At 33.9% G+C, this 21,179-nt stretch overlaps 1 protein-coding gene across 4 annotated transcripts in view; it reads left to right on the plus strand.

Annotated features, from left to right (window-relative positions):
- ZBTB20 (zinc finger and BTB domain containing 20) overlaps positions 1-21,179 on the plus strand; it is an 806,470-nt gene that overhangs the window by 176,427 nt on the left and 608,864 nt on the right. For all 4 annotated transcript variants that reach the window (XM_032629540.1, XM_032629557.1, XM_032629541.1 and 1 more), the window contains one exon: positions 8,682-8,733. The gene's annotated coding sequence lies outside the window, so the exon portion shown is untranslated. The remainder of the gene's footprint in view (positions 1-8,681; positions 8,734-21,179) is intronic.

Consider the following 21,179-nt stretch of genomic DNA (forward strand, 5'->3'; position numbering starts at 1 on the left):
CATTATAGGGAATAAGATAATAACTTGATGATTTCCAAGTATTTGTTTTATTATGGTATGTAGGATGATTTAAAGACAGAAGGAGCCAAGGATGATGTTTTATTCCAGGCATACTTTCTATTTTAACCAGGTTCTCATTCTCAGCCTGGTTTGGCTACATTGCAATCAATTACTTCATAACAGAAGCTGGGTCTAATAAAGGAAAGCTGTCTCAGTTACCAAGGTCCTTTTTGTTCTGTAGTCTTGCATCTGTATTTGTATTTGACTTTTGCTGTACCTTCTTTCCTGTCTATGTGATATTTAACAATTTTTCAGGACTCTGAACATTCTGCTTTATTTTGCCTTTTTATATTTGTCTCTCACTGATACCTCCTTGATTGTATTTACATGTAGGGAGTAATTCAATAAAAGTTAAATGGAACAAGTTTAAAATGGAAAGCTTTCCTATACAAACTGTAAGGATGGGATTTCCTTCCTTCCTCCCTCCCTCCCTCTCTCCCTCCCTTCCTTCCCGTCTTTCTTTCTTTCTCTTTCTCCCTCCCTTCCTCCCTTCCTTCCTTCCTCTCTCCCTCCCTTCCTTCCCATCTTTCTTTCTTTCTCTTCCTCCCTCCCTCCCTCCCTTCCTTTCTTCCTTCCTCTCTTTCCCTTCCTTTCTTCCTTCCTTTCTTTCTCCCTTTCCTTCCTTTCTCCCTTTCCTTCCTTTCTTTCTTCCTTCCTTCCTTCCTTCCTTCCTTCCTTCCTTTCTTTCTTCCTTTCTTTCTTTCTTTCTTTCTCTCTTTCTTTCTTTCATCAAACTTTCTTAATGGGACTACTCAAAATGTAAAAGTTGGTATACTGAAAGCAAATCCTGAGCAACAAATTGGTTGCTATCTCTGTGAACACTCAATCTATCAGTGAGAAAGATATGCCAAGAAAATTTTCATGTTATGGCAGGTTTAGTCACTGAAGCAACTTGCCTGCCCTCACTAAGTATACATTTTACTTTAATATTTCTATTTCATAGAAACTATTTCAGACTAGAAAGTAAAAATCATATAATCTGGTTTGTCCCTTTCTTCAGACAAATTAGGAATAACAGACAGTCTTACCTTTGGGAGCTGTCATTATGATAATATGGCCCACTTATCTTGGTTGGCCCTCACAATAATATATAATCACTCAATTTTGTATCTCATCAGAGCTATTTCCGAAAAGGAAATGAGGAGTCAGCTTTTATCATAGGATTTTCCTCTGAGTAGTTGACTCTGGGAAATTTACAAGGGTATATAACTGTCACAAAGGTGGTGTTAGTTTTGTCAGTAACTTATGAACAACTCCCCAAATGGCTATGTCTGAGCACAACACTATGAATATTTCTTATATGGTAGTGAAGAGGTGGACTTGTGTTAAATATAAAACCACGCAAGAAAATCCATCACCTCATGAAGGATAGAAACTGCAAATGTAGTATAGTTTGTAGGAGTATAGACTCTGCAGGAAGATTGAATGGGTGTGAATCCTGGTTTTGCCACTCAGTAGAGAGGTGATCTTTGGCAAATTTCCTAATCTTTTTGTGCTTCAGTTTACACATCAATAAAATAGGGATAGTGATATCTGATTTTGAGGTAACTACCTCTTAGAGGTTTTTTTTTTAATTTTACATTAAGTAAATATACATAAATATACATAGAACAAAACCTGAATACAGGAAATGCTTATATATTTGCTATTTTCTGATAATCTTTAGAAGTAAAGGTAAAAATTAAGTAGCTCTCTCTCTGACCCTGCCTTCTCTAAGAGTTACAAATGTATAAGAAAATTGTTGCCACTTCTAGAATGTGGAATGATTTGAAAACAGCACTATTTTGTTTTAAAACTCAAAGCAATGGTAGTACAATTGTCCTAAAAGGAGACATTATTTAACATTTAGATTAAGGTTAAATTAAGCAGAATTGTTTTTATACCCCTCTTTTTGAAAAAAATGAAACAAATCATAAGATGATAGTTCCTTATTAGGGGCGTCTTCAAAAAGCAACTTTAAACATCCTTGTTATGTCTTGAGATCACTGTGTAGTCAGTACAGTCTCTGATGTCCACCTACTTAGAATTCTGTAAAATTAGAAGACAAGTGGTCTTTACATGGGTTCGTGGACTCCTGGAAATTTTATTCAAAATTTTGTGAACATGTACACTTTCTTAGAGAAAGAGATTCTTGGTTTTTATCATCTTCTGAGAGAGAATTATTATCCCCCAAAAGAGTAAGAACCGTCCTCTGAGGCAATATAAATTTTTTGTCTTCAGTGAAGATAAAAGTATAATACCCTATTTACCAAGGCAGAAAAATCGAATAGTATATTTTAGGTTTTTAGTTAAAAGGATCAAAATGAAAATTTTATTCTCCCTAGTGAACACTTAGCTAGCCAGAAAATTTAATTAGCCAGAATTCCAGGTAATCAATGCTTACTTATGTCAAGCAGCAATCATTCTTCAGTATATTAGCTGAGTTGGTATTTTGTCCAGAGAAAATGGTGATTTTTGTCTACTGTTCAGTCTTTCTTGTCCTAGTTTCAGAATTATTAACATTTGCAATAGTTTCATAATTGTATGTTTCTTATGATATGCTTAGGAGTAAAAGCATTATATAAATGCTTGCTTCAAAACCATTATTATATCAATCTCATTAATATAATTTAGTACAGAATATTTCTACTCATTCTGTCCAAAGGCACTGTGGAATAAAGTATCTGAAAGAGGACAAGGGGAAGTTGGGAGAAAGGGAATTTTATTGAACTCTGAAATCTTAAAAATGTGTTGTAGGGCTTCCCTGGTGGCGCAGTGGTTGAGAGTCCGCCTGCCGATGCAGGGGGCGCGGTTTCGCGCCCCGGTCCAGGAGGGTCCCGCATGCCGTGGAGCAGCTGGGCCCGTGAGCCATGGCCGCTGAGCCTGCGCGTCCGGGGCCTGTACTCTGCGGCGGGAGGGGTCGCGGCAGTGAGAGGCCCGCGTACCGCAAAAAAAAAATGTGTTGTACTTCTTATGCACTTATGCAAATGTTTAAATTCACATTTACTTTGGTGTTTTTAGTTGCTTTTATTAAAATGTCTTAATAGAATATTTTTAAATAATTGTTTTATGGATCCTTAGAAAGTGTACACATTCCAAGCTTAAAAACTTTATTTAAAGTTTTTAATTGAAGGAGATTAAGTAAATAATTCAGAAATGCATTCTGTTTACCTGTTAATAATTAAGCAGGTTAGACTATGTACTTTTTATAGTCATGGTGTTTTAATTTATTTTTTTGTTGGTGTGTTGGTTTTTAAGATTTTATTTAAAGCATTCTGCTATTGGGAACTAAAAATAAACTGAGTAAAGCTGCACATTATAAAGGAAATGGCTTGGGTTACTTTTAAAGAGACAAGTGAGAAAAAAAAGGAATTGATTGGATTTTAGGGTTAAAGGCAGTATTTAGTACATAATCTTTCTGAACTTTTCCCCTCTATTTGGAAGGGAAACTGTAATACCTAACAGAAAGAATAACTGAGTCAGGTGAATGGTCTTCTGTTGCCCTAGAGCTCTGGCGCAGTGGAATTTGATTTGATTTTAGATGGCTTTAGTGTAGGGTTTAGCCAGGTCACTTTTATGGATTCTTGGAGAAGTCTACCATAGAACTTATCAGATTTCTCTGGTGTTTCAAAAACTTTGATAATACTTAAAGCCAGAATGAATACCTCCACCTTCAGAAGCACCATTATGGATGAACTAGAACTAAATTAGTCTTTTCTAGTCTTAGAGTATGTCTTATCCTCTTGACCATGTATGTACAGGTTCTTTCTTTCTGATGTTCTTTAAGGATTGTAAATTGATTTTCATTTGGCATCTTTGATCAGATACAACCAAAGTTTGTATTTAAATTTTTATTTAATGATGAAGACATTTTCTGTAATTATTGATAACAAATAGTCTTTAACAGTTTCTATTCATTTTGTCCCAGCCTGTCATTTGCTTTGTTTGAATTTTTACTTATTTGAAATTATACTCCTCCTACCTCTAAAACTGATGCTTCATTTGTTCTCATGGCAAATTTTGTTTGTCTCTCTGTAGTGGTCCTATTGCTGAAATTGATACATGTTTTATCTGTTTTCTCTTATAATAGTATGCTTACTGTATAAATATAAACTCAAACTTCTTAAAATTTCTACATTCCAGGCTGTGCCTTTCCTTGAAAATTTGATCAAATATGTGGACAATTAAAATTTGGCTTCTAGGAATCTAGTAGTTACCATTATATGTGATTGCTGTTTTATTTTTTTTTAACAAATCTTATTTTTCTTTCCTTTTACTTTCTTTTTTTTTTGCTTTGTTGTTCTATTTCTTCCCTCCCTCACTCCATCTTCTTCCCTTCTTTACCTCTTTTTTAAAAACCTATGCAGTTAATGGAGGTGGCCTTCACCAAAAATAGGACAGATAGATATTTTCAAATGGCTTTCTTAACATTCAGGAAATCTAATGATATATCATCTAATTTTTTTTCTGCACCATAGACTAAGTGTCTTGTTTTAGTGATTTTTTTGTCTTTATGAGAAGTAATTTGTATGTATTGTAGAATATTTGGAAGGAAATTGTAAAAAGAAAAATATCTATTATATCTTAATATCTGAGATAAGTACTGGGAATAATTTAGTATATAGGTGCTTACATGCTTTTTATAATACATATTTTTTTCTAATACATATGTACTCACACATACATATAGATCAACATTTATATATGCATTGACCAAAAATTTGCATAGTTTACATATATTATATATACACAAATTATTAAAAATTGCTATCCTAATATCATTACCATTTTACAACCTGAATTTTAAGCTTAATGGTGTATTATAAATTTTTACTTGCCATATTTAATGGAAGCTTATCATTATATCACATAAAATTTATTTATCCAGTTCACTATTATGGAGTATTTAGGCTATTTTAATTTGCATTTCTTTCATTGTAGTTACGGATTAATATTGTTTCATATATATCTTAAGTTTCTTCTGTTGTGAATTACTTGTCTATTTGAAAAACTGAGATCTTTTCTTTCTTTCTTTCTTTTTCTTTCTTTCTTTCTTTCTTTCTAGATAAAGACTGTTAACACTATGAATATCATATATGTTAAAAATATTTGTCTTTGTTTGTTGTAGACATCTTAATTTTCAAGATACTTTTGGATTTATAAAAGTTTTAATTTTAAATTGTCAAATTCATAAATCTTTGTGCTTATGTTATATACTATTACTTATGTGCTTCAAAAGGCCTTCTTACCTTGGAGTTCAGAAAATTATATACATAAGTTTTCTTAAAGCTCTTTGATTATTTTACTTACTATATTCAGATATATGAATCTGATTTTTATTTTGGTGCATGGCAAAGGTAGGGAACAATTTTTTTTTTTTCGGTCACTTAATGAGTCAACTATCTCAACACTCTGGAAATGCAACCTGTAATATTTACCCCATACTGAAGTCCCTATGGTCTGTTCTACAGATCTGTCTCTTCCAGTGACAGTTATCACACTGTCACTTATATTTCAGTCTTTGGTAAAAGCTAACCTTGTTTTCTACTTCTTTGCTGCAGAGCCAATAACTAATACTTGTTATTTTTTTTATTGTAATCTCCTATTCTATTTTATCACTTAAAAAAATTAAACTAGCTTTAAAACATCAGAACTACTAAAAATAATTTTAGTTCAATTCAGTTCAACAAAGATTTATTGACGTTCACTATACACCAGGCCCTGTGCTTGTATTAAGAACACATAAATGAATCAGCTGCCTGCGCTATAGGGTTCTTGCACTAGAAACACGTATTAATCTGATGGAGGAAGACAAAGAACGTGTGAATGGTCAAGATAGTGGGCTAGTATCAATACCTTCATTTTTTTCTGATTATTTCTTACTCTTTTTTTATCTATGACTTATTGGCTCTAACCATTTTATATATTTTCCCTCTTTCCTTTCTTTTTAATCCATAAATGATTAATTATTAAGTGTCATTGATTTAACAGAATTAGATTGATTTAGGCATATGAAATATGGTAACTTTCTCATATTCATATGGTCTGTTTTTCTAATTACTGAACTGATAATTGTGTCTTCATATTTTCAATTCTATAAATGTTTATTGAATTCTTTCTAGGCACTATTTAAGGAGCTGTAGGGAAACAAAAATGGATGTCTTTGACAAATTTATAATCTAGTGGGGGAATTCACCATTTATAAAAATAATAGCAACATAAAATAATAGTTATTGAGAGTACTGTTTGCAAACCAATACTAAGAAAGGTAGTGTGTATCTCCTTTAATCCTTATAACAGCCCATATAGCCCCAGATATTATTTTTTTGACTCTTTTCCTTACTTCACTCAGGAATTTTCTTATTGTTGCCCTCTCTGAGAAGATTTTCTGTCCAGACCTATCTAAAATATCAGCCCATGTAACTCTCAGTGCTATTACCTTGCTTTGTTTGTCCTCATAGTATTAATTATAGGACATTATTGGTTTAATGGTTTATTTGCTTATTGTTTGTTTCCCCTGCTAGAATGAATATTGAGTGAAAGACTATGAAAAATGGGTTGTAGAAGTTTGCAGTTGCAAAAGGTCAAAGTTTAATATATGACATTTAACTTCTTTAAGCTTAAATTGTTTCATCTGTAAATAGATGTAGACTTAGTGCCTTTTCATAGGTTGGTCAGGCTGTTGATTCTTTGCTTCAATAAATATTCATTGATCTCCTACTATGTAGCAGACACTATTCATATAAATGGGGGATACAGTGAAAGAGACAAGGCCTGACCTCATGGCCCTTCCATTCTAGTAGGGAAGACAGACAATAAATAAATAAAAATTACTTTTATAAAATATCATGTAATGGCCAAATTAATTTCCTCCAAAGTATCCTTCCCCACCTCATCCGTACAACCTGAACATTTTTTTTTCTTTTCCATTCCTAGTTATCCTCTGTTTATCCATGATTAATAGTTATTATCTCACTCCTAGCAGATTCTAATTTTCAGAGCCTCTTCTAAAGTTGGTGTTGCAGAATAAGTGTGGTATTACTCAGGTACCCTGACTATAGCAGAACCATCACCTTCCTTTTCTGGATCCCATTTATTTATTAGTACAGCATAAGCTCAGGATCGCTGGTATGGTTTGTTATTTGAGTTTTTGTTTTCCCTTTGTTTCTGCATCTTAAAGATCTAGTCAGTTAAAACCCTTAGACCTTCTTCGTTTTAATAGAACTTTTACTGTAGATGTACTTGTTTACAGGATTGGCTTATGTTTACGCATTTCCATTAGTAAAACTGCTTTTGGGACTTTGAATGGCTGAATCTCTGGAGAGTATTAGTAAATATGACATTAAGGTCCTCAATGAGATTTCATAGCAAATTTAGAGAGAACACTTTCCGAGGACATACAATATCAAACTCAATTTTTAATAGGAGAGTTGTTTCTAGTTAAATCTTTTTATATTTTAACTCAGCAAATTGGCTTTAAAGTCACCTCAGCATCCTGCCTGCTTTACTGCTCCCGGTCCTAGTTTTCATTCTATACTATCAAAAGCATTTGGTCAGAAGATAGTTTAAAAGTGACTGATCCATTTGTTTGACAGCCCTGCCTCCAAATCTGAGTAGGACCCTCCTATTAGCCTTGCTTGCTGAGACAGGGATCATAAAGCCATGTTTTAATATCAGTGCATTAGGTACTAAAGACCAGTTCAAGCTCTATTGAGCATGTTACCCTCTACTCCCTGTTTCTTTCCACCCATTTACTTTTTATTCTCTTTAGATTATCTTTTTTATGAAAATCTCTCCAACGTCACTCATATTTTGAGGACAGGGCTTGTATTTTATCTTTGTATACTTCCTAAATTACCAGTGCTTACCAGTGTATTATGGGTAGTAGATCTTTGCAAAATCTCTGGTAATTAAAAATAAACAAATGTAATAAAGACTATTGGAGATTAGTGGGTTTTTTAGATCCGTTTTTTTAATTTAGAAAATATAAATGGGGCTTCCCTGGTGGCGCAGGGTTGAGAGTCCGCCTGCCGATGCAGGGGACACGGGTTCGTGCCCCGGTCCGGGAATATCCCACATGCCGCGGAGCGGCTGGGCCTGTGAGCCATGGCCGCTGAGCCTGCGCGTCCGGAGCCTGTGCTCCACAACGGGAGAGGCCGCAACAGTGAGAGGCCTGCGTACTGCAAAAAATATATGTATAAATGTAAAAACATCTGTTTGTATAAATTACTAAAGCTTGTAATAATACTATAATAAATATTCTGTTCTCCATCTAAACCCTGTACACAGTGGTTTAAATTGTAAATTCATGCCGTATTTTACTGAGTACTTGTTCTGCACATAGACAAATTAATGTGTTAGCCTTTATTTTTCTTTTTAAAACTATAGGTATTGGAGGTTCCCTGGCGGTCGAGTGGTTAAGACTCCACACTTCCAGTGCAGGGGCCTTGGGTTCGATCCCTGGTTGGGGAACTAAGATCCTATGTGCTGCATGGCACGGCCAAAACAAACAAAAAACTATAGATATTAGTTGGCATACACAAACTCAACTACCTACTTCTCATGACTAGTCATAAAGATATTATGGAAATGTAAATTGTTTCCTTGGCAGATTACTAAGTTTAAGTATTTCTCTTTTACAGTCACACAAAAAGAAGTGTTAAGAATTGTCCTTTGAGACTCTGAAGACTAAAGGTAATATCCAATGATATTTTCTTCAATAGGTTTTTATCTTCCTGGAAAGTTTCATAATTTTAAAGGCCTTGGGTTTACTGCCTCAGGTCTTTTCTTTATTGCCCTTTAGCACGTTAAATAAAATTTTCTATGCCTACCTAAAACAATCTGAAATTATAAGTCAAAAAAAGAAGAAACCTTGTGTCATCTCAGAATATGTCACCTAATTGGGTGTTGCTGTATACCCCTTGATCCTCCTATTTGGGAATGTATTATGGCCCCTCCCCTGTTTTTTAAATCAGTTTGGAACTCTTCTGATTTTATACCTCACCCTTTTCTTAAATAGACACATTGGCTCAAAGTCAAAAAGTCAGTACCAATTCCTCTTCAGCAAGAGCTTTACAACTAACTATAAGAAATAAACAAGCATTTTTGGGGAACAATGAAACTGTGCAGACAAGATTTAGTGGCAACTCATAGTCAGAAATCCAGAATTTCAGGCAAGAACTTTACAATAGACTTGTGTTGCTGCATTGTGTATAAAGAGCTCATAGGGATTGAAGAAGGTTTCTGAAACAAGAGGGGACTGTAATTACTTTGCTTCTTACATGCATGGTTAGATCTTCCAGTGAGAATAACATGGTAGGGTAATTTATTATAGAAGAGTAAATCACAGATTACATTGGAGGGAGATGGGGTGGTGTGATCCAACCATCAGTTTTGTGAATACATACACTTAAGCATGTGTGATAGCTTGTTTTTAATTTCTTTACACCAGTGCACACCTCAAACATTCCGTTTAGCAGTGGGATATGCAAATTGTTCCAAATGCAGCAGCAGTACTTTCACCTGAATGTCAAAACTGTCAGAGAGCTTTAAATCAAATCTTTATAACATTTAAAAAAAACAGCCAGCCCTAAGATTGAGGCACCAAACTCACTGCAAAAACTTGATTCCCATACTTTCAAAAAGCTCCTGTATGTCAACAGGGTAATGTCAAAGTTCTCATTCACCTGCTTTCTAATTTTAACCTTTTAAGGATTTTATTTTATTTGGCTTAATTATGATATTTTCTACAAATTAATGATAAATGCCTTGATTAATAAAACCAAATGTCAGAGAAAATGACAACTTGATGAAAAATTAATACTCGGCAATATTTTAAGGTACAGAAGTACTAAAGATGTACTCTTAAATCTCATACTTCATTAGCTCCTTTTGAAGGTAAGTAACCAGGATTTTCCTTGCACTTAAGTTTTCACAGCCACATGTGTAGATGCATTTTAGCAGTATGATTTTCAGCTGTTGCTTTGACTGCTAGCTGTTATATACATACACTTTTAGTTTTTCTTTTGCTTCATAATATTTATTTTTATTTTACAAAATCAAGGTAAACTATATTTTGGGTTGGTTATATTGATGAAGCTATCATACTAAGAATCCAAATAGTAGTGTGTGTCTATGTGTGTGTGTGTATGTGTGTGTGTGTGTGTGTGTGTGTATTTCAAGAGATCTCATGGTGCAAAATGTAGTAATTGGTGATTGGATATCTGCTACACTATTAATTCATTTGGTTATGAATATTTCAGCTGTTATATTTTAAAATTATTCAGTAAAAATAATCTAAGGAAAATAGGTTTTTTATGGAGATTTGTTTTTTTAAATATATTCTTCATGAGCTTTCATTAAAAGACCTGAATGCCAATAAAGAATTGTAACTTGCTTTCTTCTTATAAACAGTTGGTTAGATAAAAATCTGAAGAATAGGAAATATGACTTATTTTTTCTCCTTTTACTGCAGATCATGGAGTTGAAAGATAAAAACTATCCCTTGTATTTTTCCATGTTCACAAATATCAGGATGATTTTTAAATATGAATACTTAAAAATTCTATTATATGTTATGCGGAAATGGTACTATGGAGGATTATAGTCCATGTTAGTTTTATTTTTATATTTCAAAGATAAAGCTGCCAACCAAATGAGGGAAGGCACAATGACCTCTTCTGTGCCATGCTTTTGCTTGGTTTGGCTGTTCAGAGATAAAACGACTCACGTAATATACTGTCAGTGAAATGGACTCACTTTGACCATCTGTTCATGTAATGACATACCTATCAACAGAAATTTTTGCCAACTAATGTTAAAGTCACTTTTCTGTAACATACTGGGAACTTCTGGGTAGGTGTTTCAGGTATGTTGCTAAGCACAGTAAGATAAATAGAGAGGAGTGTTGGTCAATATCCTGTAAATACAGTATATGCCAATCCCAAGGGAAAAACATTCTTCAATGGAGATTTCTAGTACTGTTTAAAATTGGAGATGGATTGTGCTGAATCTTCCCTTAGCTGGCTCTAGGTTTTATTGTTTCTGTGTCTTGCCTGGTTCTAGGCATCTAGTCTGTACCGGCAAAGCTACTTGATGAGGAGAGGCCACCAACAACTCTGCCCTGACTGCTTACATACCTGCCATGAATAATAAATCTGTCAGCTAGTTATCACTGCGTTGTTAACTGTCTCTGTTCTTTCTTAGCTGATCACTGCCCAGAGGAGTTTAAGTTCCATTGTATCACAAGACCTCTGTTATGTTTCTATACCTGCATTTATTTGTATGCAAAAGCATTCATTCTTCTTTTTTTCATATACCAGTAAATAAGACATGCCCCAGTTCTCTGACAGTTCTTAAATTACATAGCAAACAATGTGCTTTTTCCCTCCTTGTTTATTCTATTCTTCAGCCTCTTATCAATTTACTTCTGCATATGAGCCAATTAAATTTTATTCATTAGTTATAAGATTTGGAAATACTTACACCTACCTCACAATCCACAGTTTTATAAATGTTTAGTTGAGATTATAGTTATTTGGGGGTAAATACAAAGAGAACATGATCCTTTCCCCAAAACGAACAAAGAAGATAGACTGAAACCCAAAATAGTCTCTTAAAGGCTTTTGCTTGGTGTTATGTTGTTTGATCCTAGAAATGAGGACAACTGATTCAACCTTACACAGTTAAAATCTTTAGCTTCAGGGAGTTGAGTTATGATATTTTAAACATGATGCTTGAGTTAACACAGACAACAATTAGCTGATGTTCTTTGAAGAATCTAAACCTTATAGGAAATTAAACAGTGTTAGACTATCTCTCATTCAACAGAAAAAAAAAAACCTAAAAATAAATATGTTTTCTAATGGACTTAAAATACATAAATTTCCAGTTTTAGTACTTATAATTAGACCATATCTTCTCTCTAAATGACTTATTAGCACCTTTGGAAACTGTATTCTCTCCTTTAAACCTACAGTATTTTATTCTGCAAGGTCAGGTAATTGAGACCTTACTGGTTTGGAAATATTAATGCAGCTTCCAAAGTTACTTAATGCATAACTTAAGTACCAGAAGAATGATCAGTTCTATTAAATAGGATTCATTTACCATATTTTTTTCCTTTGGACGCTTGTGTTTATGTTAATTGAATAAAGTATGCTCATGAAACACACTGATAAATAGAGCAATAAAAAGTTACCAAGAAAAACTATGACCATTGTCCAAGATGTGTAGGGGATTTGTGTTTCTTGACTAAATGCTGCATTCATTCTTCCTCTCTATCTACCATTCCCCCATATATCCAGGTCTCTTTTTGTATGCTTTAGTGATGACAAGATGTTTTTTTATTCCTCTAATGAAGTGGGAAGCAGATTAACATGCTTTCTTCTTGGGAATTAGATTACTTATTGTAGTACTGCTCAACATATCTTTGTAATACTCCCCAACCCCTACCCACAACTAATTAGTGACTTTCAGAATTAGGGAAAATCTTACTTGTGTGGTGGTTCTATATTTACCAGTGATCAAGGAAGTGTTACTAATACACTTGTCAGTGTTAAAAAAGAATTAAGTAAATAAAGGGCCAGATGGTCGAGCCCAGGACCTATCAAGAGCCCAGTATGTGTGGGCTGGTCCAAGGGAATGACAGAAACATTACCAGGCTAAGTGGAATCAGAGTTTGGCTTTCACTATTAAGAAACAGACTGTTTTTCAAATATGTTTTCTTATGATATAATAATTTACATGTTCGGATCTCCTTTGTACTAGTAACATTTGAGTGCATGTATTTCCCTGCGCATCAAGAGCCAACAGTGTTTACAAAAGTCTCCTTTCTGATACATGTAACAGGACATAGTAGCATCAAAGTAAAGCAATTACCAGGCAAGCATTTTTTCTGGTTCAGAGAAGAATTCTTTGCTCTCTCACAAAAATCTATGTTTTTACTGTTATAACTTACTCATTATACTTTATTATAATTGACAATAGACTCTATGGTTTATGATATAAGAAACCTGGTTATGTAATGTTTGCTGTAGTACATGGCCACGTGAGGAACTAGTAAATATCTCTTAGTGTTTTGTTGTAATAAGAGCATTAAAATAAGTAGTTATAATAAGATTAATTTAAACTGAAGATATTAAGAAAGCAAATTCCCTTCCTTTCCTATGATTTAATTGTCTTTACATGTATACATACATAAACACTTATTTCCCACTCTAATTTCCATCCTTTTTATTCTTCATCTATTTTAATTTATTTTATCTTGTAATATGCACTTTTGGAAGCTGTTTTAAATCTTTCTGGTTTCTAGAATAGATGCATGGGTCAGTGAATTGCTGGGTAGGTAAACTGACTAAATAAAGTATACACTTTTTTCCAAATTTTTCTTCCTACAATCACATAAATAATGCTAGAAGAGATTAACTAACTATAGACCTCCTGCCTTCCTTCTCTTCCTTCTTTCCATCCTCCAGCAAATATTTATTGAATATCTGCTCTGTGCCAGGAACTTCCTAGGGGTTAAGATATAACTGTTGAAAAAATGAGACATAGCCTTTCCCCTTTGGGGAACTGATAAGAAAGAAGGACTAAGAAGAAAATAAAATACACATATAAGTAAATATTATAACATAGACATATAACTAAATGACATTTTTCTGGACTTCTTAATTCTGGCATGGGTTAAGAAGTTTGGTCTATAATGGAGGAATTATCTTCAATGGTCTACCTCCTTAATAGAGGTTTACTTCTAGATTTAAAAAATGCAGGCTGGCAAAATTATTTCAGATTATGTTTTGAGGGGTGGGTGGCCTTGGGATGAAGATAGGTGAAGCAATATTTGCTTTCAAGGTAAGGCATAAAGAAAACAATTTTATAAATCTGGCTTACTATATATGATATAGGTGACTTCCATAAGTATTTTCAACCTCAGATTGAAAAGTCATGGGAATTTCTAGTATTTAAAAAAAACAACAATTATTTCTTTAAAGATTGTTTATTAATGGTCCAGAGTTTGAGTTTATCTGTGAATTGGGTAGTAGTAGCAGTGATGAAAGAGCAGGTGATGGAAATGTATATTTTCTCCTTCTTCTCTTTGGACATGTGTGTGGAATATTTTTGTCTTCCGATTAGATTGTTCATTATGCTCCCTTTGGACGTGTGTATTGTTTGGCCTTCCAGCCTTGCATGCTCATTCAAAGGCATTCCAAGTCATTATGCTGAACTTCAGCCTTGTTCAGTAAAAAGGTCATTTCCTCCATCAGCTGTCCACTTGGACATTCATTCTTTTTACTCTCAAAAAGACTTTATATGCATTCAGAGTATATTAGATGGATTTGTCAAATTACTCACAGATAATCAGTTTTTTAAAGTTATAATTTAAACTATGACCTCTCAAACTGTGAATTATAAGGTTTGACCCTTTGGTTCACTGTTTGACACAGCATCCATTAATTACAGTTTTTAAAGGACATTTTATTTCAGTTAGAATTTGTGTTATGAAAATAGTTTAAGTATTTTCCCTTTAAATTTCAGGAATAAATGTTTACATGTAAAAATATATATATATATATAATATGTACATTCAAGTATAATAAATAGCTGGCTTGCATATGCATGCTATATTCAAATATATTTATGCATATTTATATATTAGGCCTGTTATACATAACTATAGAAATTTTTATATAATAACCTGTGAGTTAACACTAAGATCATACTTGTTTTATATAACTGGTGTCAGGATGAGACTGACTTTTTAAATAATGTTTATCAGGGTGAGAGGGACTTTATTACTATTTGATTCTAGGTTTTTTCCCTTTTTTTATTTTGCTGAGCAGGGATACAGAACTTGGTGCCTATAAATGCTCAGTGTCTGTCAGTAATTTGAAAGTTCTCAGGATGGTTCAATGTAGCATGATGAAGGAGAAAATAAACTGGTCAAGTGGTTTTCGCAAATGTGCATAGCTCAAGGTACTGAGATGGAAAGTACACAGCGGGAAGGTCAGTTTAGGTAAGTGCAGAAAGACGTCCAGATGTGTGAACACTTTGCTGGTATCCTCAGTATTTGAAATGGAGGAATTTAGTGTTTTTTTATTGGATAAAAAGACGATATGCATATATCTGACAGTAGTTCAGCATACAGTTTTCTGTTGCTATTTAATAAAAATCTAATAATATTTAGATGATTTCTTCACTTCTAAAGCAATTTTTCTCATTTTGTACTAAACCATGTTCTTTGTTGCTAAATTCATAAAATTAAATCTAAAATATTATGGAGAGATGATTACTTAAAAACATCTGAATATTTTTCTTAGAAGTGCATAACCATCCCATTGTATTTCAAGTATTTTAGAAATGGTTAATTTGGTTTTGTTCAAATTCTTCTCTAGGCTACTGTTAGCATGATGTATTTCATATGAAAAGTTAATAATTTAGATGATGACATTGAAAATAAAGACCTCTTAAGGAAAGTGACTCTTAAAGGATCCAATGTATTGTTCCTAAATTTTTTTCCTACAAAATAGATTTTCCTTGTATGTTGAAGTGTGCTACTTTAAGATTAAAAAAAAAAATTAACTTTATAGAAACCCCAAAAGGGGAAATTAATTTTCCAAAAAGAGGCAAATACTTATCATAGGCCATGTGTTTAGTTATTTCTAAAATACTTTTAAAACAGGATCTAAGCAGTATAAAGTCTTTTTCTGATTAAGCATATAGTTTGGATTGCATTATTTTCCTTTTAAGCCCATTAGTTTGTGGTTTTTAAGGAAATGTTTGCCTCTATTTTTTTTTCCTAAAAGTAAACGTAAAGTCAGGTTATTACTAACTAAAGGTAGAATTTTCAAAAGACAAAAAATTTCTCAAACTAATTGTAAACAAATTTTTTATTTCACCAAGTATGTCTCCTTTCCCAGACAGTAAGCTTCTTGAGGGAAGGGAATATGCCTTCTCCATTTTTGTGTTTAGCTTAGACCAGATTCTCAGTAAATGTTTGTTGAATTGATTAGCCTATCAACAGACTTAGAGAAACTAACTGTGGTACTCAATTCTACTCAAAATTTATCCACAACACAACGTAGCAAAAAGGAATCCTTTAAGAAAAATACGTGTACTAAATTTCCTTTGGATCACTACTACAGGATTCCCTCTAGGTCTGAATATTTTTTTTGGTGCTTATTGTTATAGCTCAGTAAGGAAACAAAAGTTTTGTCCTATATGCTTCAATGAATTTAAATACAATTTTAAGACAAAAGACATTTTTTAGGCCAAAAAAATGAGGGACCAAACCAGTGACTTGTGCAAATAGTTTTATATCTTAATATTTGAAATGATAACATTAAAGGATTAATATAATAAAGTCTTAGATGTGTTTAATACTCTATAATTTTACACTAACCACTAGTGATAATAGTACTTAGTATGAAACAGCTTTTTATATGTATAGACTTACTCAGGATCTGAAATTTAGGCAATAATTAGCCTCTCAAATGGATCTGTTTGGAAAGCATTATAAAATAATACCTCCCTTCCCAAAGAAAGATGCAGTTGTGTTAAGGCTGCACTCATTTAATGGTGTCTCAACTGAAACAGGTGCCTTCCCTGCTTTGTTCTCCAGGAACAACTTTATAGATTTAAGCACTGAGTATACAGTACACAGTGGCACTATTAAAAAATCAGAATGAGGCCAAGGGAAAATTCATCTAGGATCCACACACCTAAATGCAGTTAGTAAACAGAGACACTAACTCTCATTAAGCATAATTAAACCTAATATTGACTGTAAACTGTTACTTACCTTAAACTTCTCTATAGAGAATGTGGAAAGTGATTAACCTAGCAGACTGGGACATTAATTACTACCACTTTCACATTAAAGTTACCATCAAGAAGGGCTATATTCATAAATAAAACATAGAAGGGATTGAGAGACTAAAAAATATGTAAATTTACTTTATAAAAGGGAAAGAAAAGCCTAAATTTATAAAAAAAAATAATAAGTGAGCTGTAAGCGATGCCAGCCCCAACAAAATGGAACTCTGGCTAATTACTACAAAAAAATAGGCTGAAATAATCACAGAAATGTTTCTTTGCCTTCTGACTGACAAAATCTGCTTCACAGGAGACTCCAGTTCAACCAAGTCCATTCTTTCTCAAGCATAGCGTCCTCCACTGCTGAAAGTTTGTGAGGTTTGAGGAGAGGATGCAGGAACTTGGGTGAAATAGAATTTTTTTCCTATTTTTCTCCAGTTGTTAATAGCTCTTTATTTATGAAATTGATTGTAATGATTGTATGAATATTGTTTGATTTGTCAGCAAGAAGGCACAGTGTTTTTTGTTCAGTCAAAATGGTCTGGTAACTGGTCTCCTGCTACTGTTTAATGATCTCCTTCTTGGGTGCAATCAAAAGAGTATGTTGTGAAGGATATAAAAATGTCAGCTAAATTTAAGATCAACTGTTAAGTTTTTATATTATACTGCTGCCCCAATGGGGGAGGCCAGGATCTGGGAGATAAGAATTTAAAGAGAAAAGCAAAGTAATGACAATACAAACTTATCTACCAGCCTAAGACAATGTCTTCAAAATCTATCAGCCTGTTTGCCGTGAATGTGTGCTATTATCTATTACTTGTTTTCTATTTCCTTTCCAATAAGGAACCATATACTCACTTCTGGACTTTCTTATTACTTCACAGGGTGAGGTTTTTCTAATTTTTGGAATTGAATCTCACATACAACCTTGGTTTAACATGTTAGGCTCCTAGCCATGTCTTAGTGCTATCATGCTAAATTTTATTGTTGAAGTGATATAGTACTTGTACATGTAGAAAAAGGAGCCTAGAAATTAAGCCTGGAGCATGTATTCAGTTTTTTTCAGAGGATGTGAGGTTTAATTTTAGAATAAAACCCTAATTTTTTCCCCCTGAATTTAAAGCTAGTTTCACAGCTCATGAGATGAACTAATGAAACAGAAATAATTAATGGACAAAGTCTATCTTTCATTTCCCTCGTTGAAGAAAAATTCACAAACTGGTTGGATGACAGAGGATGAACAAAAACAGCGAGAGTAAGAGTACTTCTATCCTCCATTCTTGTAACAATCATGACATTATGAAGTAACCATAACAATGGCACTCATTAATCAGACATATTTATACAGAATTAGTGTTGGCTTCTGCTCTATATTACCTTCAGTTTTACATGAACTTTTATTATCTGTGCATATCAAAAGAGACATGGTGAATGAACAAAGAAGCCCTGTTATGAGACAAGTATTATTTGACATTTTGGGAAGCTCTTATTATAGGGTTTCCTCTTAAGTGAGAATAACGGGAAGGTTGTCATTAGTTGCACTATTACAGACACTCTGAATTTTTAAAAACAGAAATGGAGCCCACTTTTTTCCTTGAAGAGGAATCATTAGTTAGAACAATTCGAATGATCCAGACTTCTAACCAAGATTTGGCCCCCTAATCTCCTTGCTTAATTATGTGAAACAATGACCCCATAAGGCATCTCTTAAGATAATTGTTTTTCCCATGGTTTACAGAGCTAAGTTAACTATATGGTTTTCTTATTTTTTAAAAAATATATCATCATCTTTAGACTTTTGGGAAATCTCTGATTAAACCAAAATGCAGAAGACTTGCAAGGCCTATAGCCCTATTGCAAGCCAGGTGCCTTTTTAGTTTTTCTATGCTAAAAAAGGACAGCTAGGGCTTCCCTGGTGGTGCAGTGGTTGAGAGTCCGCCTGCCGATGCAGGGGACACGGGTTCATGCCCCAGTCCAGGAAGATCCCACATGCCGCAGAGCGGCTAGGCCCGTGAGCCATGGCCGCTGGGCCTGCACGTCCGGAGCCTGTGCTCTGCAACGGGAGAGGCCACAACAGTGAGAGGCCCACGTACCGCAAAAAAAAAAAAAAAAAAAAAGGACAGCTCTAAGTAAGTTTTTTCGAGTTCTTCTTCCCAGTCTTATGATAGGTGTGACTGGGAATTATGGTGAAAAAAAGCCTGACTATGGGTAATATTGAATTGATTCTTAAACTCACGGGGTCTGGATGTTCAAAAACTGACCAGTTGTCATATTTTTTTTTCTACAGTTTAGGATAAAATTTTAAGTCCATAGAGTGAAAATAATACTATTGAAAAGAAAATAGGTGAATCACTACAGCTGCAATACATCAGCTGCCTGAATAAGGAGAACAGTGATTCTCAAAGTGCAGAAAGTAGAGATCAAAACTACCACTTGTGGGGTCTTTTCAAATTAACCTCCCCCAGGTTGACAATTATTTGTATAGACACTTGTCTGAAAGCCAAAAATACTAGAAAACAGTTTGACCAATTGATAATTAAGCTGCTTTTAATCTTTTGAAGTTTAAATGTAGAAAATAGAATAGAGATTTTTAAATCACAGAATTTTCCTCTGCTCTCATCATATCTTCCTATTTTATGTTAACAGAGACTAAATTGGGGGTTCAGTGAAGAAACAAGCAACCCCCCCCCCAAATGACACATAAACCCTCAAGAAGAAAAAAGGGCTGCCAAGTTTGGTGTTTAAATACATGTGAAACAGCCAAGTTTTCTAAATGAGCCACGAAAAATCATTAAACTCCTCCTAATTACCCATCTATCTTTCATAGCAATAAGATAGGACCTGTTTTGTACCTTGAAGTACTTAAACTGAATCCTTTAAAAAAGTATTTATTTGTCTGTTTTTAATTTCTCATGTTTTCTATTACACGTTTTTAATTGGATGCTAGAAAGATAGGCAAAGTGATTTTATCTGTGGTCGTTCTGCTATGTCTAAGTAGGGGGATACTTAAAACCTATTTACAATAGGAGAGATCATCCTTGTCTAGATTCAAGATATTCCTTGGCTTTGAACTCTAGAATGAAATGTCTTCTCCTTTTAGGGGCATTAACGAAACCATACATTTTAGACAGGGTCACTATATACCTTTTTTGCTACTTATAAGGCACTTATTACCCAAATAGCACTTGAAGGTGTTTCAAAGCAGTATATATTTGCACACGTCTTAGATCCTCACCAGATTATGAACTGTGGGAGCAGGCAATATATCATTTATAACTTTATATCCTCTTTAGTGCTCTGGATATTACAGGTATGCAGTGCATTTTTTAGGTGATTCTTGCTTTAAATGAAGAGAAGCTGAGGTCACTGAGGAGAGCCACCAAATTGAAGAATAGTTCAAGAAACTTCTTTTGCATCGGAATGTGATTCATCTTAATTTTCAAATACATAAGGTTTTCAAGGAAATAAATTCACCTTTGACTTATAAATCACTAGTTTCCTCTAGTAGCCAACTATATATATCCCACCTATGACCTAAACTAAAGCTAGTTGTATTTTAGTATAACACATCTTTGGTAACAAATACATGCTTTCATTCACTAAAAGAAAAAATAATTATTAGTGCTAACTTTGTGCAAAGCAAAGAGATATACAAGTGAAAATATAGGGTGTCTGCTCTCAAGAGACACCCTATATGGGCTGCTGGGGTCTCAAACACAAAAGAATTCTATAAGTATTAATACCTTAAGAGGGGCCTAAAATGTTACTATGGGAACATTAAAATCTACTTAGGAGAGCAAGGAAAGATTTACAGAGATCATATTCAAATGGAAGTTTGAAAGATGAATATGTTTGATAGGTGAAGGGCAGGCAGGGGCGGGAGGTGGTTGCATTGGGGGAGAACATTCTAGGAAAAAGTAATAGTATGCATGAAGGCCCAGAAGAATGAGAAAGCCTGGCTCATTCAGAAATGACAATGGTTTAGTATGGCTGCGCCTTAGGGTGGCAGTAAGAAGTAAGGCTGGATGGGTAATGTTGGTCAGATTATAAAGGGCCCTAAATCCTGTACTAAGGAGATTGGATTTTATCGTATCACCGTTGGTGAGTCATTGGAAGATAAATATAAGATGATATTTTCAAGAGTGTGGAAATATAATCCATACCACATAATGATCAAGTGGGTATGGAGGATGGTGGAGGAGTCATGAATAAGCCAGCTTCCTGGATTTGGTGAGTGAACGGATCATTTATAAAGATAGAAAATGCAGCTAGCTACTGCCTTCTCTCTTTTCCCTATCTACACTCAAATTTCACCAGAGATGTTTATA

The sequence above is a fragment of the Phocoena sinus genome, chromosome 4, assembly GCF_008692025.1.
Source record: "Phocoena sinus isolate mPhoSin1 chromosome 4, mPhoSin1.pri, whole genome shotgun sequence".
NCBI classification, from domain to species: domain Eukaryota; kingdom Metazoa; phylum Chordata; class Mammalia; order Artiodactyla; family Phocoenidae; genus Phocoena; species Phocoena sinus.